Source organism: Triturus cristatus, chromosome 4_2 (assembly GCF_964204655.1).
Source record: "Triturus cristatus chromosome 4_2, aTriCri1.1, whole genome shotgun sequence".
Lineage (NCBI taxonomy): Eukaryota > Metazoa > Chordata > Amphibia > Caudata > Salamandridae > Triturus > Triturus cristatus.
In genome coordinates this window covers 530759431-530778361 of record NC_140586.1, presented here as the reverse complement: position 1 = coordinate 530778361, position 18931 = coordinate 530759431, and the positions used below count along the sequence as shown (strand labels likewise).

Sequence of the window (18931 nt, the reverse complement as noted above, 5' to 3'; positions counted from 1 at the left end):
GGCAAAGAATGTGACACGAAAGGCAAGAAAATCTCATGAGAAGTTGCCAGAATTAGCGCAGATGTATGATGTGGATTTTCTAAAACGAAAATAAAATGTTACAGGGAGGACATAGGCTAAATTACAGTGATCAAGAATTGGAAGAGAAAAGAGTCATAGAATTGAAGATCCACATTCGAGAATTAATTGTAGGGATATGTGCATGGAGCATGCTTGACAAGTGGGAGGAAAGGTGGTCCAAGAAAAAGAGTGTCAAAAAGGGCATAGGAGATACACCACCTTCAGGAGGAGGGACAGCAGGAGTAAAGGCTTACCCGTTGCGAGAGGTACCAAGTGGAGGGTACGTGCGTGTGCCTTGGAGCAGGGGCGATTTGGCAGCTTTTACGAATGATTTCCCTCGGCTGAGGGAGAAGCCTGTTGAGTGGTACAAACAAGTTGATCGCTTTATCAAGATTTCAAAAGTATTGTGGATTGATTTGAATACTTTGTTTGACATCATAGTACCCAGTGATTTATGGTCTGCTTGTAAATTTGCTGTTGAATGGTCAACTTCAGAACCTGAACAAGACCCCATAACGCATGGTCCTTTAGTTATGAAAAAGTTTGAGCAGGTAATAACATGGTTACAATCAAAGATTTCGCCACAAGATATTGATTAGGTTAAGATAGATAGAACTACCCAAGGGCCCAAGGATTCAGTTATTATGAAAGGCTCTTGCAAGCCTTTTAGCAGTACAGTGGATTGGAAACTCTAGATTCAAAGGACATGGGGCAGTTTGTTTCCAAATTTGTTTTAGGACTAAGGCCAGAGATTAGCTTTATGATCCAACAGCATTTGATCTGTTGGCAGAACAAATCTGTGGATGAGATTCTGCGATATGCAATTGCAGTGATGAAGTAGACTCAAAGCATAGGAAGCTCAAGGATAAGCTGATGTTAATCCAGATGAGGAATGCGGAGAGGGTGGACCAACCACAGTCGAAAGGAGGAACGCTAGGGCGAAGGCAGGGAAACAATCATGGAGGAGCTCAGAATGCATCAGGTCAGGGAAGAGGGAGACCCGTAGACCCCAAATCCGGGGTTCTCTTTGGTACTCTAAAGAAAACCACTGCATGTCATTATTGTCACAAGATCAGACACTGAAAGTGCGAGTGTAGGTCAAATCCAGCTAATCTGATTCAAGATGAGGAAGTGATACAGGCACCTGAGACTGTGAATACAGTGGCAAGGCCCAGATCTGTACATTGAGGGGGGTTTAAGTCCCCAAGTGCAAGTTCTCCAACCTCCGAGAATCCCTCGAGGAAATCAGATGTACCAGCAGATGCCATTCATTGAGACATTCGATGAACTCAATTCAGACCTGTTACAATGACGGTGCCTGAGGGAGGAGGAAGACTGTACCCTTGGAGCAGTCTTGGAGGAAGACCAGAGAGGTCCGTACGTGGAGGCAGAAGTTGACAGTCATCCCATCACCTTTCTGATTGATACTGGTGCTACCCGTTCTACTGTAAGATCTGCAGTAGTTCCAAACCTACCCCTCTCAGGACAACTGATCCAAGTTGTAGGAGTTGCGAATAAGAAAATGACCAATCTGCTGACGGATGAGATACCTATGAGAATAGGAACTTTCCACGATCGACACCAATTTGTGGTGTGCGATTCAAGTCCAGTCTGTTTGTTGGGTCGGGATCTCTTGTGTAAATTGAATTGTACTATCTATTGCACGCCCAAGGGAGTGAAGTTGCAGACTAATGATAATGACGTCAGATTTAAACTGGCGAGTCAGAATCTATGCCTAGAGATGTATCCCGTATTGACAGTTAAGGAATTACTGATCGATCTGAGAGACTCAGTTTCTCTGGATGTATGGGATTTCACGGGGGAAGAGATAGGCTTGATCAACGGGGTTGAGCCGGTTAAGATTCAGATCAAGCCAAACGGTGAGTTCCCAAGAACAATCTGACACCGGAAACGGTGGCAGGAATCAAGCCCGTAATTGAATCCATGATTGAACAGGGAATACTGAAAGAGATAATAGGGAGCCTATGCAATTCCCCTATAATGGGACTGCATAAACCGAGTGGGAAGTTCAGGATTGTGCAAGACCTGTGAAAGGTCAACGCATTTGTAGTTCCATGTTGTCCTGTGGTACAGAATCCATCAGTGATCTTATTTCAGTTCCCATGAGAAGCTGAATGGTTTTCTGTTATTGACTTGTGCCAAGCATTCTTTTCAATACCCTTACACGAGAAAAGACAATTTTTATATACTTTCCGTCTGGAGAATTGTGTGTTAACATGGTGTTGTATCCCACAAGGGTATACAGAGAGTCCATCAATCTTTAATCAGACCTTGAAAAAGAATCTTGAGAGTCTGGTACTGCTACAGAATTCTGTCCTTGTGTAGTACATTGATGACCTTTTGATTACGTCTGAGACAGAAGACTCGTGCAGAATTGATTCAGTTGCCTTGTTAAATCACTTGGCAGAAAATGGAAACAAGGTGTTCCTGAGCAAGCTACAGTACTGTTTGAGTGAGGTCCAGTATTCGGTCATCGCATTGAGGAAGGTGTCACCGGACCGTATTGAGGTGATCATGAACATGACTGCGCCTGCCACACAAAAGGAAGTCAGGATGTTTTTGGGAATAGTTGGGTACTGTTGTCGTTGGATTCCCAACTTTTCTCTGAAGTCGAAACCTCTGCAGAGATTGACACACAAGGATGTGAGGGATCCGGTACTATGGAATATTGATTGCTTGGTTGCCTTTCTGGAGCTGAGAGAAAGCTTGTGTCGCGCTCCGGCTCTGGGAATGGCTGATTACAGCAAATCCTTCTCACTGTTTTGCTGTGAGCAGGAAGGTTGCGCGCTCTCAATACTCACACAGACTCATGGAGGTGTCCGTAGACCAGTTGCCTATATCTCAGCTACCTTAGATCCGGTAGCTTCAGCGTTGCCCAGATGTCTCTAATCCGTTGCTACAACTGGTGTCAGTATTGAAAGGTGTGAAAGTATTATGATGGGTCATCCTCTTACTGTTTATGTTCCACACTCAGTTGAGCTTCCAATGATGAGAACTAAGACACAGCATTTGACAAATATCAGACTCACACGCTATGAGCAAGTCATACTTGCCTCAGAGAATGTGACTCTGACAAGATGTTTTGTATTGAATCCTGGTACTTTGAGGCCTCTTCCAATTGTTGATGGTGAAGATTGTGAGGACCGGGACTGTCTCGATGGGACTGAACTTTGCAAAAAACCGAGACCTGACATTGTCGATGAACCTCTGCCTCATGAAATCTTCTTTGTAGATGGTTCATGCTTAAGAGACAATGTGGGTCATCTGAGAGCAGTGTTTGCTGAATGTACCATTTCTGGAGTTGTGGAAGCTGCTTGTTTACAGGGAATATAATCCGCATAAGTGGCTGAGATCATTGCCTTGGCACGTGCATGCCTGGTTGCTCATCAAATCCAAGTCACCATCTACACCGATAGCCAGTACGGATTCGGTGTGGTTCATGACTTTGGACAGCTATGGTCTCAGAGGGGGTTCCTAACATCATCAGGATCTCCCATCAGATATGGGGAATATGTAAGACGACTTTTGGAAACTTTTCAGCATCTAAAAGAGATTGTTGTGGTGAAGTGTGGCGCTCATGTGAAGGGAAATGACTTTGTGACTCTCCAGGTATGCCGATGACGTTGCACGTTTCTGTGCTGAACAGGGATGCATTTTCACTGGGAAATACATGGGGAGAGCACAGAAAGAACATAGCTCAGCATGTTGTTAGCCATAGCGGACACTTGGGATGAGATCAACCGTCTGCAGGGAGAAGTATCAGGAAAGGAATAAGCTGGTTGGATCAAAGCAGGTTGTGCGAAAAGAGATGATGGTATTTAGGTTTCACCTGATGGTCGAGCAGTGTTACCAGACGATTTACTGAGCACTTTGGGGAGGCAGATTCATGGAGCAGTTCACATAGGAAGGGATGCCATGGTGCGAGTGTTCAGGCAGACGTTGTTTAACCCACGGTTCAGTGCATTTGCTGAAGCAGTGTGTCACAGATGTGTTACGTGTTAACAAATGAATGCTGGAAAGAAGACTGTGGTTGCATTGAGTCACATTGGGAGCTCGGGGAACCCTTTAACAGAATCTAACTCAATTTCATCGAGATGCCCAGGTGCAATGGATTGAGGTACATTCTGGTTGTGGTGTGTGTTTTCTCACGGTGGGTAGAAGCTTATCCAACACAAAGGTGTGATAACCACACAGTAGCAAAGTTGTTGCTTAGAGAGCTTATTCCTCGGTTCAGGATTCCAACCTCATTGGGGTCAGATAGAGGTACACACTTCCATAGTGAGATCATGAAGCTACTTTGTGCTGCATTACAAGTTGATCAGAGACTGCATTGTAGCTACAGGCCCGAGGCATCTGGCATAGTGGAGCAAATCAATGGAACTCTCAAGATGCGAAGGACAAAGGTGTGCTCGTCCACGTTTCTGAAATGGCCTGATGCGTTGCCCTTGGCGCTGATGAATATTATTAGTATCCTCGATAGGAGGACAGGTCTCTTGCCCTATGAGATCCTGGTGGTAAGGGCGATGCCTTGCCAGTAGTGCCATCTGCATCCTTGATAAACATCACAGATAATTTGATCCTTGATTATTGCACGGGACTGACTGATGTGGTCCTTTCTGTGTCTCACCAGGTTGAAGTTGCGACTTCACCAACCTCGAAGGATCTGTGCTACGACTTGTGCCCTGGTGACTGGGTGCTCGTGCGCAAGCACGTGAGGAAGAGCTGTCTTGATGCTCGCTGGATAGGTCTGTATCAGGTGATTCTGGTGACAAATACTGCTGTGAAGTATGGATGCTTGCTGAACTGGATTCAGGCCTACCATACCCGCAGAATTTCAGGACCCTCTGAAGAAACAGCTCCTCTCCCAGAAGATAATCCAGCTGTGGTTGCAATGCCACAGGAGAGGACGAGCCAAGGTGTTGATGAGGCTGGGTGCCCCCCAGAGCAAACTGAGGGGGGTCATTCTACACAAGGCCCAGGTATTGACTCTGTGGGACGCCGTACACCGCCAGCTCGCGCTCAGTGGCGCTTAAATTCAAACCTGGTCTTCGGCCGAGTGGGAGCCTCGTCAACATCCCTGTGAGAAAGCGCGGGGAAATTACCTGCTTTGTTGGTCATTGTGGTCCCTGGACGAGTCGTTGCAGAATCCCTGGGCTCATCGCCAGTCTCCCCCGCCGCCTGCAGCCCCGTGACACCTGAGGGCGCGGCCGCTGTGTGGGGAGACTACACTACCCAGGAGCCTTAGCGGCCGGACGCCGTACACCGCCAGCTCGCGCTCAGTGGCGCTTAAATTCAAACCTGGTCTTCGGCCGAGTGGGAGCCTCGTCAACATCCCTGTGAGAAAGCGCGGGGAAATTACCTGCTTTGTTGGTCATTGTGGTCCCTGGACGAGTCGTTGCAGAATCCCTGGGCTCATCGCCAGTCTCCCCCGCCGCCTGCAGCCCCGTGACACCTGAGGGTGCGGCCGCTGTGTGGGGAGACTACACTACCCAGGAGCCTTAGCGGCCGGACGCCGTACACCGCGGGACGCGCGCGGGCGGCGCCGGGAGAAGCCCGGGACAAGGGCGGGGCCGTCTGCGGCCGTCCGAGGCCAGAGGAGGCTGGGCTGGGCCATCCCTTTTGGCTCGTTTGGTCAAGCTGTTCATCGTTCCTTTGCCACTGAAAGACTTCCGAGAACGCTAAGATAAGTCTGGGAGGGGTGTGCAGATTCTATACTGTCAGTTGTGTGAGGCACCACAGTTGGGGGCACAACATTCCGTCCTGTTTTGTAATACCTCACTGCAGTCTCTGCCTGCGTGTCACCAGAGTAGGGCAATCTCTCACTGTAGTGGGCAAGCTAGCACTTTGTGGACTTTCTCTCCCGGGTCAGCCTCAATTCGTCATTTTGAGAATATGGGGAAAACCAGAAAAACACCAATTAGACCTGGGACGGGAGTTAGGGGCACATTAGATGCATTCATTACACGTGCGGAATCCCTGCTGACACATGAGATACAGCTGACGGAGCGTAGATTGTCCCTTGATTCCTTACTGGCACATAAACGCTCTTCATTGGGGACAATAGCGGAATGTGTCACACCTGGAGTGAGTACATCGGCAGGTCAGGGTCCCTCCTTGCCTAGTAAATCCCAGGGTTCTACAGTAGCACAAGTTTATACAAATAGGCAAAGCGACGGGGATGACGAGCTACCGTCAGTGGTGGGTCCCGCGGTAGAAATGGAGGTTAGCGGACCTGGGGGTGCACAGGTGGATGTCCAAGAACAGAATGCGATTACTCCCGGGGGTGAGAGGGATCTTAACGCTCTAGTGGAGAAAGAAAGGGTAGTAGTTACCCGATCAAAAAAAGCCTTAATAGCGCAAGACCCCCCCACAGAAAGCGCCATTATTGAGAGTCTGAAGTCCTCAACCAGGCCACAAAATAAGGGGACAAGCAAAAATAAAAATGATATAAATGCAAAAAAAGGTGGTTCCAAAATAGACCCTAAAATAGTTGAGGATGAAAGCAATAGGCCAGCTTGTTCACAAGGTCATTCCAGCCCCCCTGTAAACAGAATGGATTGGTCACAGGAGATAATGAAAACACTTGATTCCAAGTTGGAAGCCCTTTTCCTTAAACACTTGGCCCCCTTGGTGGAAGATATAAAGAAAATCGAGGAAAAGGTCAATAGGCTGTTGGAGATGGATAAATGCGTTCTCCCAGTCCCCCAACAAATCACGACACCTGATGGGCAAGAGATTGTATCTTACCCGGGACGAGCAGGGTCAAAGCAGAGGGTTGATCGCAATGTGAGCGATGATAGTGTCACTCTCCCGGTTCAGGCTCCTCTGAGTCTCCAACAAGAGTCTAGTACAAAAGCCCAGTTAGCAGCCACCGGTTCTCAAAATGCCCAGGTGCTGAGCTCCCCGGGCCTCGCGACGCTAGATTTGCCTCCCGCATGCTGCCCCTACACAATAGTTTTAGCAGGGGTCCCGGCTCAAAAGGGGGAAAGAGGAGAATCTACAGTTTCCTTGATAAACAAGGTCAGTCACTGGTTGCATAATAATGTGAAGGAATCTAAGCAGTGGAGAACGCATATTCTCATGGCAAGGAGGGTAGCTTGGATTGGTCCCTCAAAAAAGAAGTTTGCTGGAGATTGCGTCATTGTCAATCTTAGACACCGAGAGCTGGTAAAAGAACTGTTGGGTTATAGTTATGCGGCTTTTGCCAGTGGGACGTCTATTAAAATGCTCCCTCTAAATTTTTTCTATAGGGACCAGGCAAAAGTATTGCGTCAGGGGCCACTAAGTAGAGTGGAAGTCCCGCTATCAAGACCATTTAGACTGGGGTCAGTCTCCAACAGGTTCAATCCATTGTCTGATGCGGCAGTGATGGATGAACTAGATTGACAGACTCAAGTAGAAATACCGGAAAATCCATCACCTCCAGACAATATTAGGCCTGGGGAGAATGTTGGCTCCATAGGTAATAGCCCTCTACCCGAAATCCCCCAAAATGAGGTTGTAACAACTCAATTAGCGACTAGTTCCGCAGCATATCAGAGTAGTCCAGCAGAAGGGATTCCAAACTCAATATTCCCATGTAAGGAATGTGACTACCCCGGGGAACGGGGAACTTAGGGTAGTATCGTGGAACATAGCCGGAATCTCTTCCAAATTAAGAACCAAGGAATGGTTGGAGTACAGCAAAAAGTTTCACATTATTTGTTTACAAGAAACATGGGAATTGGATAGTAATGCCCCCCATCTAGATGGGTACAAAATGTTTTTTGTGCCCGCCCAAAAATCCATGATGGGAAGAGCGAAAGGAGGACTAATAACGTATGTATCTCTGACGCTACAAGGGACATGGGAAGACTTGGGCTGGAATTCGGAATATATTCAGGGTCTTAGTTATAGTAAAAAGGGGACTAAATTTGTTTTGATAAATTTTTATAATGCGGGCCAATCAATACAGAGGTTGGCTGTCCTGAAGGATAGACTGGCTGACTTGCACTCTGGGGGAAAGCATCCCCCAAATATAATTTTGGTGGGCGATTTTAATTGTCACCCATGCCCATATTTGAAATGGGTCGGGGGAACATGGAATTCTTGTCCTTCCACCGGTGATTGGCACCTTGAACACACGCAGGAAGGCAGTGAATTAAGCATGATTCTGGGGATACACAATCTCGTCCCTACAGTGGACCTGATTAAGCCCAGGCTCCCGAACATCATAAATCCCACGTTTAAAGGCAGGGGAAAAGAAACTATTATAGATTTTATTTCTTATGAGTTCAAAAGCAGGATCATAGATTTTAACATAGAAATCAGTATCTTCAGTGATCATAACTCACTGGTGTTATCATTGATGGACGCTGATGATTCCGTGCAGTTAATGCCTCGGACGTTAAGGGGAAATTTGGAAGCAACTGATCAGGGCAGGCGACTACGTTGGTCTAATACTGATGGGGAAGTATTCTATAAAAAACTTCTCGCAAACCCAGAAAGCGGGATATGGTTGTGCCTAAACCAAGAAATCAGAGGCCAAGATTTGATAAACGCATTTGAAAGCATGGCAAGGGATATTGACAGACTATTGAGGATCAAATCACAAGCACCGTCCAATCTCACACCGAAATGGTTTGACAAAGCATGCTCCAGAGCCCAAAAAGAACTTAAACAGGCACTTAAAAAGGTACCGAAGGACAGGAGTAAGATAGTGGAATGTAGGGCCCACTATAAAATGGCCATAAAAAAGAGGAAAAAATCTATCCACTATGAAGCATGGGCGAATTTAAGGGAGGCAGCCGAATTGAGAGATATGTCACGGTTTTGGAGGGTGATTAACGATCCTAGTTTTCAGCCCCCAAATAGTGTGAAGGTCTCCTGCAATATCTTGCCTGAAGCGTGGGTCTCCCACTTCAAAAAATTGTATAATCAGGGCAGCACCATGACTCATTACATCTCTGATGCAGGCGTGTTGTCAAGTTCATGGGTCCAGTTCTCAGTGGACGAAATTAAAGTTGGAATTCAAGCCCTGACAAAGAATAAGGCCCCGGGCCCAGATGGGATTCCTCCTGATCTATTCTTATCCCAGGTTGACATGTGGGCTCCCATACTCACTAGAGTCTTTAATACAGCAGTGGAAAGGGGTATGCCCAGGTCTTGGTCTACTGCCACTATCGTTCCCCTCTTTAAAAAGGGCAATAAAAGCGATCCTCAATGTTACCGCCCGATTTCACTAATTGATGTCTCAGCAAAAGTTCTAGGGAAGGTAATTCTAAACCGTCTGATGGACTGGGCTGAGGAAAACAAGATTATTACAGATACCCAGTACGGTTTTAGAACGGGTCGCTCTACTTCAGATCAATGTCTCAACCTTTATAATCTGGTGGCCAAGTATACTCTTGCCGATGAGGGGACAGTTTATCTTGCTTTCATGGACCTAACGGCAGCTTTTGATCGGGTCAACCGGGAAAAATTATGGGAGATTTTAAAGTAGCTTGGGGTGGACCCTAGTCTGATTTTTATTTTAAAAACTCTACATAGGGACACAACTGCCCGGATCAGATACAGCAATGAAGGGAACTTAACTGAACATTTTGCGTGCACTGGGGGGGTGAAACAGGGTTGTATTTTAGCGCCCTTTTTATTCACGATATATATAAATGGCCTGGATAAAGCCCTAGGTGAATTGGGGGTGGACTGCCCTAGAGTAGCCAACAGAAGTATACCTGTTCTGCTATATGCGGACGATGCAGTACTCCTCGCACGAACAGGGAGGGGTCTGCAGGCCCTCATTGACTGCTTTTGTGGGTTCATGGCACACCTAGACTTATCTCCCAACCTAACAAAATCCTATATCATGGAAGCTGGAAAAAGACCAAAGAGGAATTTCAGTTTCAAAATTGGGGGTCATAAGCTCGAGAAGGTTGAGGTTTTTAACTATCTGGGAATCATTTTTGACAAACACTTAAAATTCACGCCACTAGTTACAGAAAAGTGTAAACAGCACACAAATATAATGGGTTCAATTATGTCACGCGCCACGAGGTTAGGCCACTGGTCCCCGAACGAATTATTGAATTTATACACTTCAATCTGTTGTTCTAAGATTATGTATGGGAGCGAGGTCTGGGGTACTAGAAACACCTCTACGATTCAACAGGAGGAAAACAAGTTTCTTAGAAGGATTTTGCAAGTACCACAAAGCATCCCGGCCTATATCATACATGAAGAGTTAGGGCTCCCTTACTTCTCTGATAGAATAAGCCTAAAACCAATAATGTGTTGGATTAAAATTTGGACTAATCCTGATGCTAGCTTCAGCAGAGATATAATTACAGATTGTATTAGAAGGGAAAAAAGTCATAAGATTCCATGGCTAAAATTCGTGAAGGATAAGTTGAAGTGGCTGGGCTATGCAAGATGTTTTGATGAACCCACCTCTATGACGTCCCAATCAAAAACACTTATAAAAGCAGAATACTTGAGGCGGGTAGCTTGCCATAGAGAAGATAGTGAATTATTGAAAGGCTCAGTGCGTGCATATATACTCACGAAATCCGTTGCTGGCATAGAACCTTATTTGGCACAAATCTATAACAAAAATGACAGATTTTTAATGACCAGATTTAGACTGGACCTTTTACACCACATTTTAGCTGTTCCCGCGGGATTCACAAAAGATATTGGTTCAAAGGGTCCCTGTGGCTGCGATCTGGTATCTCCACAGGACACTCTTCACTTTGTATTGTTTTGTTCCCTATATGATTTCCCGCGGGATGTCTTTTTAAAACCCATCCTAAAAGCGAATAAATTTACCCACGTCAGGGTAGCTGTTATATCTAAAACTTTCTGCGGAACCTCTTACACTGTTTTGTACTGTGAACTTTTTAAGACTTGCTGCAAAATTGAGGAATTCGAGATGCGAGACATAAGTTATCTCGTTGTCAATGTAAAGGAGGTGACGTCTCGCCTCATGTTATTCGATCCGCACTATGCAGAAAACAGTAATAATACCCAAAGAAGTATGTAAATGACGTACTAGATGATTTATCGTATTAGGGATGTTATATGGTATTTTTAATGTTAAAACTTTTTATAACACGTGTTTTAAGCTTCTATGATCGTATATTTTATTCTGGACGATGCTTTTTCTTCTTTGCACTACATAGCTCTTGCACCCTGCACTTTAATAATGATCAATTGATGAACTTAGAGCCAGCCAGTCGTTTTGTATAATCTAGTCTTCAAGACTATGAACAAAACATTCAGAATCGACCTATTTCTGTATTATTTCCACCGTGTTAATGAATTTTAATATGCGAAGTTGTATGTAATATTATGCTGTAATATGTGTAATTATTTTGTTCTTTTCTTGGATGTTTTTATATCCGAATAAAGATATTTTGATATTTTGATGACTCTGTGGGAGAAGGTAACATTGTGAGTGGTACGCAGTCAGACGCAGCTGAAGGAACTGGTGAGCAAAGTGGTCAGGTGCAGCGAAGAAGAGCAGAGCTTGCAAGTGAATCGTGGCCTGTGAGACAGAGGAGGCTAAATTTGAGACTGGCATCTGAAAGAGGTCTTGCTCCAGTGTCTGAAATGTCTGAATCGGAGCTGAGTGACGCAGAATAAGCACAAGAAAGCCAGAGGAGGTCGAGAAGAGCAAGAGTGCCCTGCCAGAGGTACGCTGCCTCAGAGTGGACCTATCTGATCACAGATGCCGGGGACAGGAAAACTGAGGTCTTCACGATTGATCAGCAGAACCCCAGAACTGAAAATTGATATTGAGCTAGTAGTCCTTGGACTGAAATCGAGAGGGCGTTGATCTTAAGCAGAGTGCAAGTTTTTATTCTACAAGATTTGTCCTTTCCAACTTTTGGATATCAGCCACCAGCACAAGAAATTGCAGCTGTCCGTTTGGAGATTCTACAACGTGTCATTGTTGAAATTGGTTCTGACCTTATAAGAGAATGTTGATTGAACTGTAAATTGTAAATAAAGCTTGCTTTAAAAAGAAGATAACCTAGGCCCGAGTGGAAGAAGCACAAATTTAGGGACTTTCCGTAGAAGAAGAAAGAGGGCTAAGGAAGTCTTTTTGAACTATGTAAATAAAGTGCAACGAACTGTGAATCAATTTCCAGAACTTCAACGAACTGTGTGTGAACTAGATGAACAGCAATCTGAGGAGGAGAAAGAGACTTTGTGTTAATCCTCTTGCTGCACTAAACCGACAGTTTAAAATGGAGTCTGAAAATTCGAGCCATAGGTCTAAGTGCATGATAGATACACTCATAATAGTGATAGCAGTAGTTATTATTGTGTCTGTAAAAATTTCACAGGAAGCTGAAGTTGAAGGTGTTACTTCTAGCACCAAAGAGGATGTCATAGGGGCTGGAAAGGCTATGCTAGAACATACCAGTCGTATGTTACATGTAGATTTATCTAAAGGGGATTACACGCCTAATGCTTATGCAAAGCTGCTATATGAGTATGTGAGCACGATGGATGTGAGAGATTGTTATGTGTCTATGCAGCTGCCTGCATCTGTGGAGGAGGGTATCCGTTCACACCACCTTCCCTTAACGTATGGTATTTCTTGTAGTTTGTTACTCAGTATGTTTTAGGGTAAGGGTCATTATGAATACTACTTCTCTAATTATGACACAGTGATTTCAGAAGTTCCAGATTATAAGCATTTGAACAAGTATGATTACTACAAGCAGGAAGATAGAGTGGGGAAGTATTTCCTACCTACCATTACATTAGATACAGCTTATGCACATCATCATAATTTGACCTACATACTTACCGATATAGAGAAGTTTATAGATCAAGTGGAAGATAGACATAGACAACTAACAGTAAAACTTGATAGTAGAGGAGGAAAGGTTGAATGGACCCAGGAAGAGTTGTCACACAAAGAAAGGGGAGTTTCAGTCCAATAGCTTTAGATTTTGAGCAGAGATGGAAGCTTTGTATCCGACAGGTACAGTCATACTATGATACGGTCTTTGTGAGATGAGGGTATGTGATCAAATTTTCACAATTGAGGCCACTGCGGAGAAGTTCTTGCAAGATGTGGTGCAGGGGGTGCCAAATGTGTATTTTCTGTGCCTATGTGAGGTTGTATTAAACAAAAAAAAACAAAGGTCTATACAACTACTACTCGTCTTAAAGAAGTAAAAAATAAAGAGACTACGAATCACCAGCTACAAATCTGGCTTCATTTTTTCTTCAGAGAAAAGGTATATACAGATATCTCTACAGAAGAACTCAATACTGGCCTAAAAAAACGCTCTACTTTTAATCCTCCCTCCAACACGGTTCCATCGCAGGTGCTCACTTTCAAGAGAGCAGTTAAAGAGGAGATAGGATTACTATGTAAAAACAAGAAATGTACTTATACTAATCTACCTAAGAAAGAACAGATTTGTATACGAACTCTATCTGAAGATTCATCAATCACTATAAAGCCTGCGGACAAAGGCGGTGCTATTGTTATCTTAGACACTGACACATATCGCATGGAATGCCTACGTCAACTATCCGACACGAAATCTTACAGCCCTTTGCAACAAGATCCAACAGAAAGGATTCAACAAACCATCAGTAGTATGGTAGAAGAAGCTTTAGGCAAAGGATGAATAACCACCCAAGAGGCAGGTTTACTTCAAACTGCACATCCAATCATGCCCTATTTTTACTGTCTACCGAAGATACACAAGCCCCAACAACCTCCTCTAGGGAGGTCGATTATATCTGGTCTAGGTTCTAATTTAGAACCTTTGACTACCTTTGTAGACTATTTTTTAAGACAGATAGTTAAGAACATGCCCACGTATCTTCAGGATACAAAAGACGTACTTATTTAGTCTCTTTTGACGTTGAGTCACTATATACGTCAATTCCACAAGATGAAACTCTAGAGACCATCAGAGGTATTTTGACTGATACAGAACTCAACTCAATAACACCAGTGCATTTCATCATGGTCTGTGCCCATCTGGCCATGAAGGAAAACTTCTTTAGGTATGAAGACACTGTATACCTTCAGACCTCAGGTACCAGTATGGGCAGTGTTTGTGCTCCTAGTTTGGCAAATGTATACGTCCATGCATTCGAACAACAATACGTTCTGATTCCTGACAATCCCTTCCACAAGTATATTCGCTTGTGGAAGCGATACATTGATGATATTCTGGTGATTTGGCGAGGTAATCCTGCGTCCATATTAGCATTCCAACAATGGCTCAACACCCGGAATGAATTTTTGAAATTCACGGTGGAACTGGATAAAAACAAACTAGCATTTCTGGATCTGTCTATTTTTTCAACACCAACAGGTTTAGAAAGTGAACTTTATTGCAAACCCATGGCTCGCAACTCTTTATTATGTTACGATAGCCAACATCCCAAATCTTAGCGAGATAACCTGCCATATGGACAATTCCTCCGGGTCCGTAGGAATTGTTCAACTATGGATAAGTACAAGGAACATGCTAGCAAATTGACAGATCAATTGTTAGCCAGAAAATATCCAAGCAAACTTGTGAAATGTTCTTTCAAACGTGCTACTAACAACAATCGAGAGGCACTCTTGGAACCATCCATAGAAAAACCTTCACTAGAACGACTAACCTTTGTCAGTACATTTAGTAATTTGACAAATGGCATACAGAAATGCGTCCGCAAACATTGGCGGATTCTTAACATCAGCAATGAAAAGATTCTTCTCCCTCTTTTTTCCTTAAAAAGGAGTACCAACCTACGAGACAGAGTGGTTCACACTCGACCACAGGGCATGTTTCCTAGATCCGTAGGAACATTATGGAATCTACCTGCCGTTCAGGGCCACCACCCTTGTGGGACATGTACCATGTGCCCTCAAACGTGCCATTCAAAAACAATTGACATAGGCACTAACAGGCCTTGGATACAGACTCACTTTACCAATTGTAATAGTGATAACCTGATCTATTTAATCACCTGCCCTTGCCCTAGACAATATGTAGGGATGACGACAAGGAAAGTCAGGTTACGTATGCTTGAGCATAAGAGTACCTTTAGGTGTAAGAAAACTAACACCATTTTGACGAAACATTTCCTTGAGTACCAGCACAAGGCAGAGGACTTCTCTTGGACAGTCTTAGAAAAACCGAATATACCTCCACATGTGAGTGATACAACAAAGTTTATTTTTTATAAGGAACAAAGGTGGGTCTTCAAATTACACAGTGATAGTTCGGGATTGAATGAAGCCATACCTTGGACCGCTATGCGTAGATAACTAGCAGGTTGCATATATTTTAAAACAGAGAAGGAGCACATTATGTTCATTCTTGCCTCCGTATAACTTCTATCAATGGTATGGCCCCCGAGCTTTAACATCTGGGTGGGCTATTGTCTGTAGATGTACGCAATCCTACACATTTCTTGAGTGAACAAGAATTGTGAGTGGTTTCTTTGAATTGCCATTCTATCGAAGAATTTATCAAATTCCTTTAATAATAATGATACATTGCTAGATGCATCATTTTAAGATTTGTCCCGTTTTTGATTCAGTAGACTGTAAGTTAAGAACTACCACTCCCTATCGTTCTTACGTCATTTTGTAGTCCTACGTGTAACTTGTGGAGCGTGTTTGGCGCATCTATGGGGACATGTTGTGCTGTCCTCGTAATTCTTGAATGTGACACTTGGGCAAGAATTGATGTAATCATTAGCAATGCTGCACAGATTTGTACATATATCGCCGCTCTTTGTATGCGTGACACACTACGTGTTATAGACGGCTTTGATCTGTGATATATTTGGAGTTCACAGATGTTCGTACGCCAGAAACAACGTGATTTGCTGTCCGCGTACGTTGATCTTCTATTTGGACGCCATCTTAGAGTGTCGTAAAGTTAGTGTGTTGGATTTGCTTCAGCCTTAATAATAGAGCTAATCGTCCCGCAAAGTAAATACTTTTTCGCGATCAACACCATTACTTTACAACCTTTTTTCCACACTGTTGTAGACGTCTTGATATACAGCATGCTATTTTGTAGTTCTATTCGACGTCATTTTGTAGTCCATGATGACGCTTGACAAAAGTGCCGTTGATACGCTCGATAGCCTTCAGCTGGCAGCGTATTTCAGTTATAAAAGAGCTTGCGTTCGCGTTTGCCTCCACCTCCACCCACAGCTCAGGCACTGCGTGGGGTAACGACGGAGAGGTAAGGAACGGAAGATTCTGTGATGTATTTAGGAGTCACTCTTGCTGTTTGCGTGCTATATGATTGTTTTGGCAATTCCCCTAACGATCTTTGTACCTATTTAGACCCCTCGAGTGTGACACACTTGATTTGCAGCTAGATATCAGTGTGTTCTCAACCGTGTGGCAAATATAGACACATGTACACGCAGGTTTGCTATGTAGCTGCGCTTTAGGAGTGATTTTAACTCGGTGGATTGGTGATTTAAACTACGATAGGTCCACACCAGTACTGTTTCTTGTCTCCATTTAAGAATTCTACTATAAACTGTTTTCTTTTCTTTTACAAGAGTTGATTCTGTCTACATTGGACCTTTTTTGTGCACAGATAATACTACACATTGTAGTTGTGAGATTTTTAGCTCTACTTTTTTGTATTTGTTGACAAAATGGTTGACTAAAGTTGGTCTCTTTAAGCAGTGGGAAAGATTCTTTCATATGGATTACAACAAATTCCTTTTCCCCGTTTGTTTCCACTTTTTTTAGAGCGGGGCCTCTGACACCTGAGTTGTTTCCAGGCGAGGTGAGGCCTATTCCTCGTATCTCACGGGTGAGCAAGACATTGATTGTGTTGTTCTGTGATTATATTAGTTTGTCGGAAGGTGTAAGAGTTCTACACTGCAAATATGTTCTACTAGATGTTTAATTTAGTCCAAATGAGTGAATTACGACTCACAATTCTCTTCTAGGTGCAATAATTTCCTGGTGATACGGAGGATATACATTTGGAAAGTGAGGTTGTATTGATTCCAATTCTCTTTAAACTTTTCAAATAATGTGCTTTTTTAGACTAGCTGCACCTTTTATGCACAATATATATGCAGTGGCAAATGTATAAACAGGTCCTGATGAAAGCTAGGGACTAATTGTCCCCAGAGCTGAAACATGTCGACCACATAAACAGGCAGTGATTTATGAAACTGCCTCGATGCACTGTTTTTAATCTAGGAGTATATCAGACACCATAATACAAATACTTTGTTCTGCTATACATCCTGTTTTATATTCACTCACTCACATTGCACTGCACTTTTTCCCACTTTACACTACTAGATAGGACTTTTCTGAGTCCACATTCAATCTGTAATTTTTCCTAGGTCTCATTTCTAGACCCCCTTCCTGACGAATTCCACTGATTGATCCCTCTATGATCAAGAGGGCATGTGGATGGAAGGATGGAAACCCAGATGATAAGTCTGATCAAGTTCCTGTGTTTGATGGGATTCCAACCACTCAGAAGGGTTCTCTCATTCTTTATCTAGCAATCCTCTGATAGTAGCTGGTGATTCGTAGTCTCTTTATTTTTGACTTCTTTAAGACGAGTAGTAGTTGTATAGACCTTTGTTTTTTTTTTTTTGCTTAATACAATTGTCGAGCTTGGGGACTGAACCCTCATAAGGTCTTTAATTCCCTTAGACCCTACACTTGAGTGTTAGGGATTTTTTGCCTATGTGAGGTTGCCAATGAATTGGTATGGTACTTGTTACGTGGCTGTAGTGTTCCCCAAGATATAAGATGTAGAGGATTTGTGGCCTTTGGAAGATGTATTACATCATAGGGAAAAGCGAGGTGCGAGTGCAGGGGAAATTGTTGGCGATGTATTTCTAGCAATGATACCAAGCCTGGGAGTGGTCCGAAAGATATTAAGATTAGAAGGTTGTCTACCATTGTGGATAAGTTGTCAGCGAATACAGCTCAGTCTTTGTTACTTTTAGATGGTGAGATGTTGTCAATAAGGGCTATTGTGATGCAGTACCATCTTGCTCTAGATGTCCTGTTAGCAAAAGAGGGTGGATTCTGTGAAGTATTGAGGGTTCAACAGTGCTGTACTTATATACCGGACAATAGCAAGGATCTGAAGAGGTATATAAGTAACATCACTGAGATTCACCATGAGGTGCATGATTTGGCCACAGAGGGTGTTTGGAACAAGGTTGGGAAAGGGTTTGGAAAGATTGGAAGTTGGTTTGCTAACCTTGGAAAAGGAATCCTTGGTTACATCTTGAAGCCCATCATCATAGTGGTGGTTTGTGTGATTATCCTGTTGGGACTAGTAAAAGGATGGAAAGGCTGCAGGACAGTCATTATTAGAATAACAAAATCCTAAAAGGTTTTGGCAGGGCAGACTGGCTACGACATCTGTTTAGGTCTGTATTTTGTACAGGGAGTGTGATTGATTGTGATGACACTTGTCATCAGAGGGGGGGGAATGATGGAGCGTGATGAGGCTCTTTCATTTGTAGGGGTGCATCATATTCACGAGTAGTCTGCACCTACATTTATTTCTTTGTTGTGTTAACATTTGGTCATTAGGATGTACTTTGTAATAACGCGAAAGTGAAATGTTAGGACTATTACGTGCCATGTAAAGAAAAATGTGGCAGCTGTGTTTTGAATAATGTAATCATTTTGCAATTGGTTAACGAAGTTGCTCATTTATGATGTAATGCGTAGAGATAAATGTGCACCAGATTAGAGTTGTACACAGATGTGGCAACTCTAGTTTAAATGTGTAAAAGGTATAGGCTGCTTACAATGATTTGCGCATTCAATGTGCTTATGCAGGGGTGGGGAATTCATATAGCATGACGCCCGAGACATGTTGAT

The 18931-nt window shown here is 43.6% G+C and overlaps 1 long non-coding RNA gene across 1 annotated transcript in view; it reads left to right on the top strand.

Moving 5' to 3' along the window:
* Positions 1-17240, top strand: part of LOC146834659 (uncharacterized) — a 92022-nt gene extending 74782 nt beyond the window's left edge. The window contains exons 3-4 of the long non-coding RNA XR_014960320.1: positions 16811-16874; positions 17014-17240. This is a non-coding gene — a long non-coding RNA (uncharacterized LOC146834659). The remainder of the gene's footprint in view (positions 1-16810; positions 16875-17013) is intronic.
* Positions 17241-18931: the final 1691 nt, after the last annotated feature.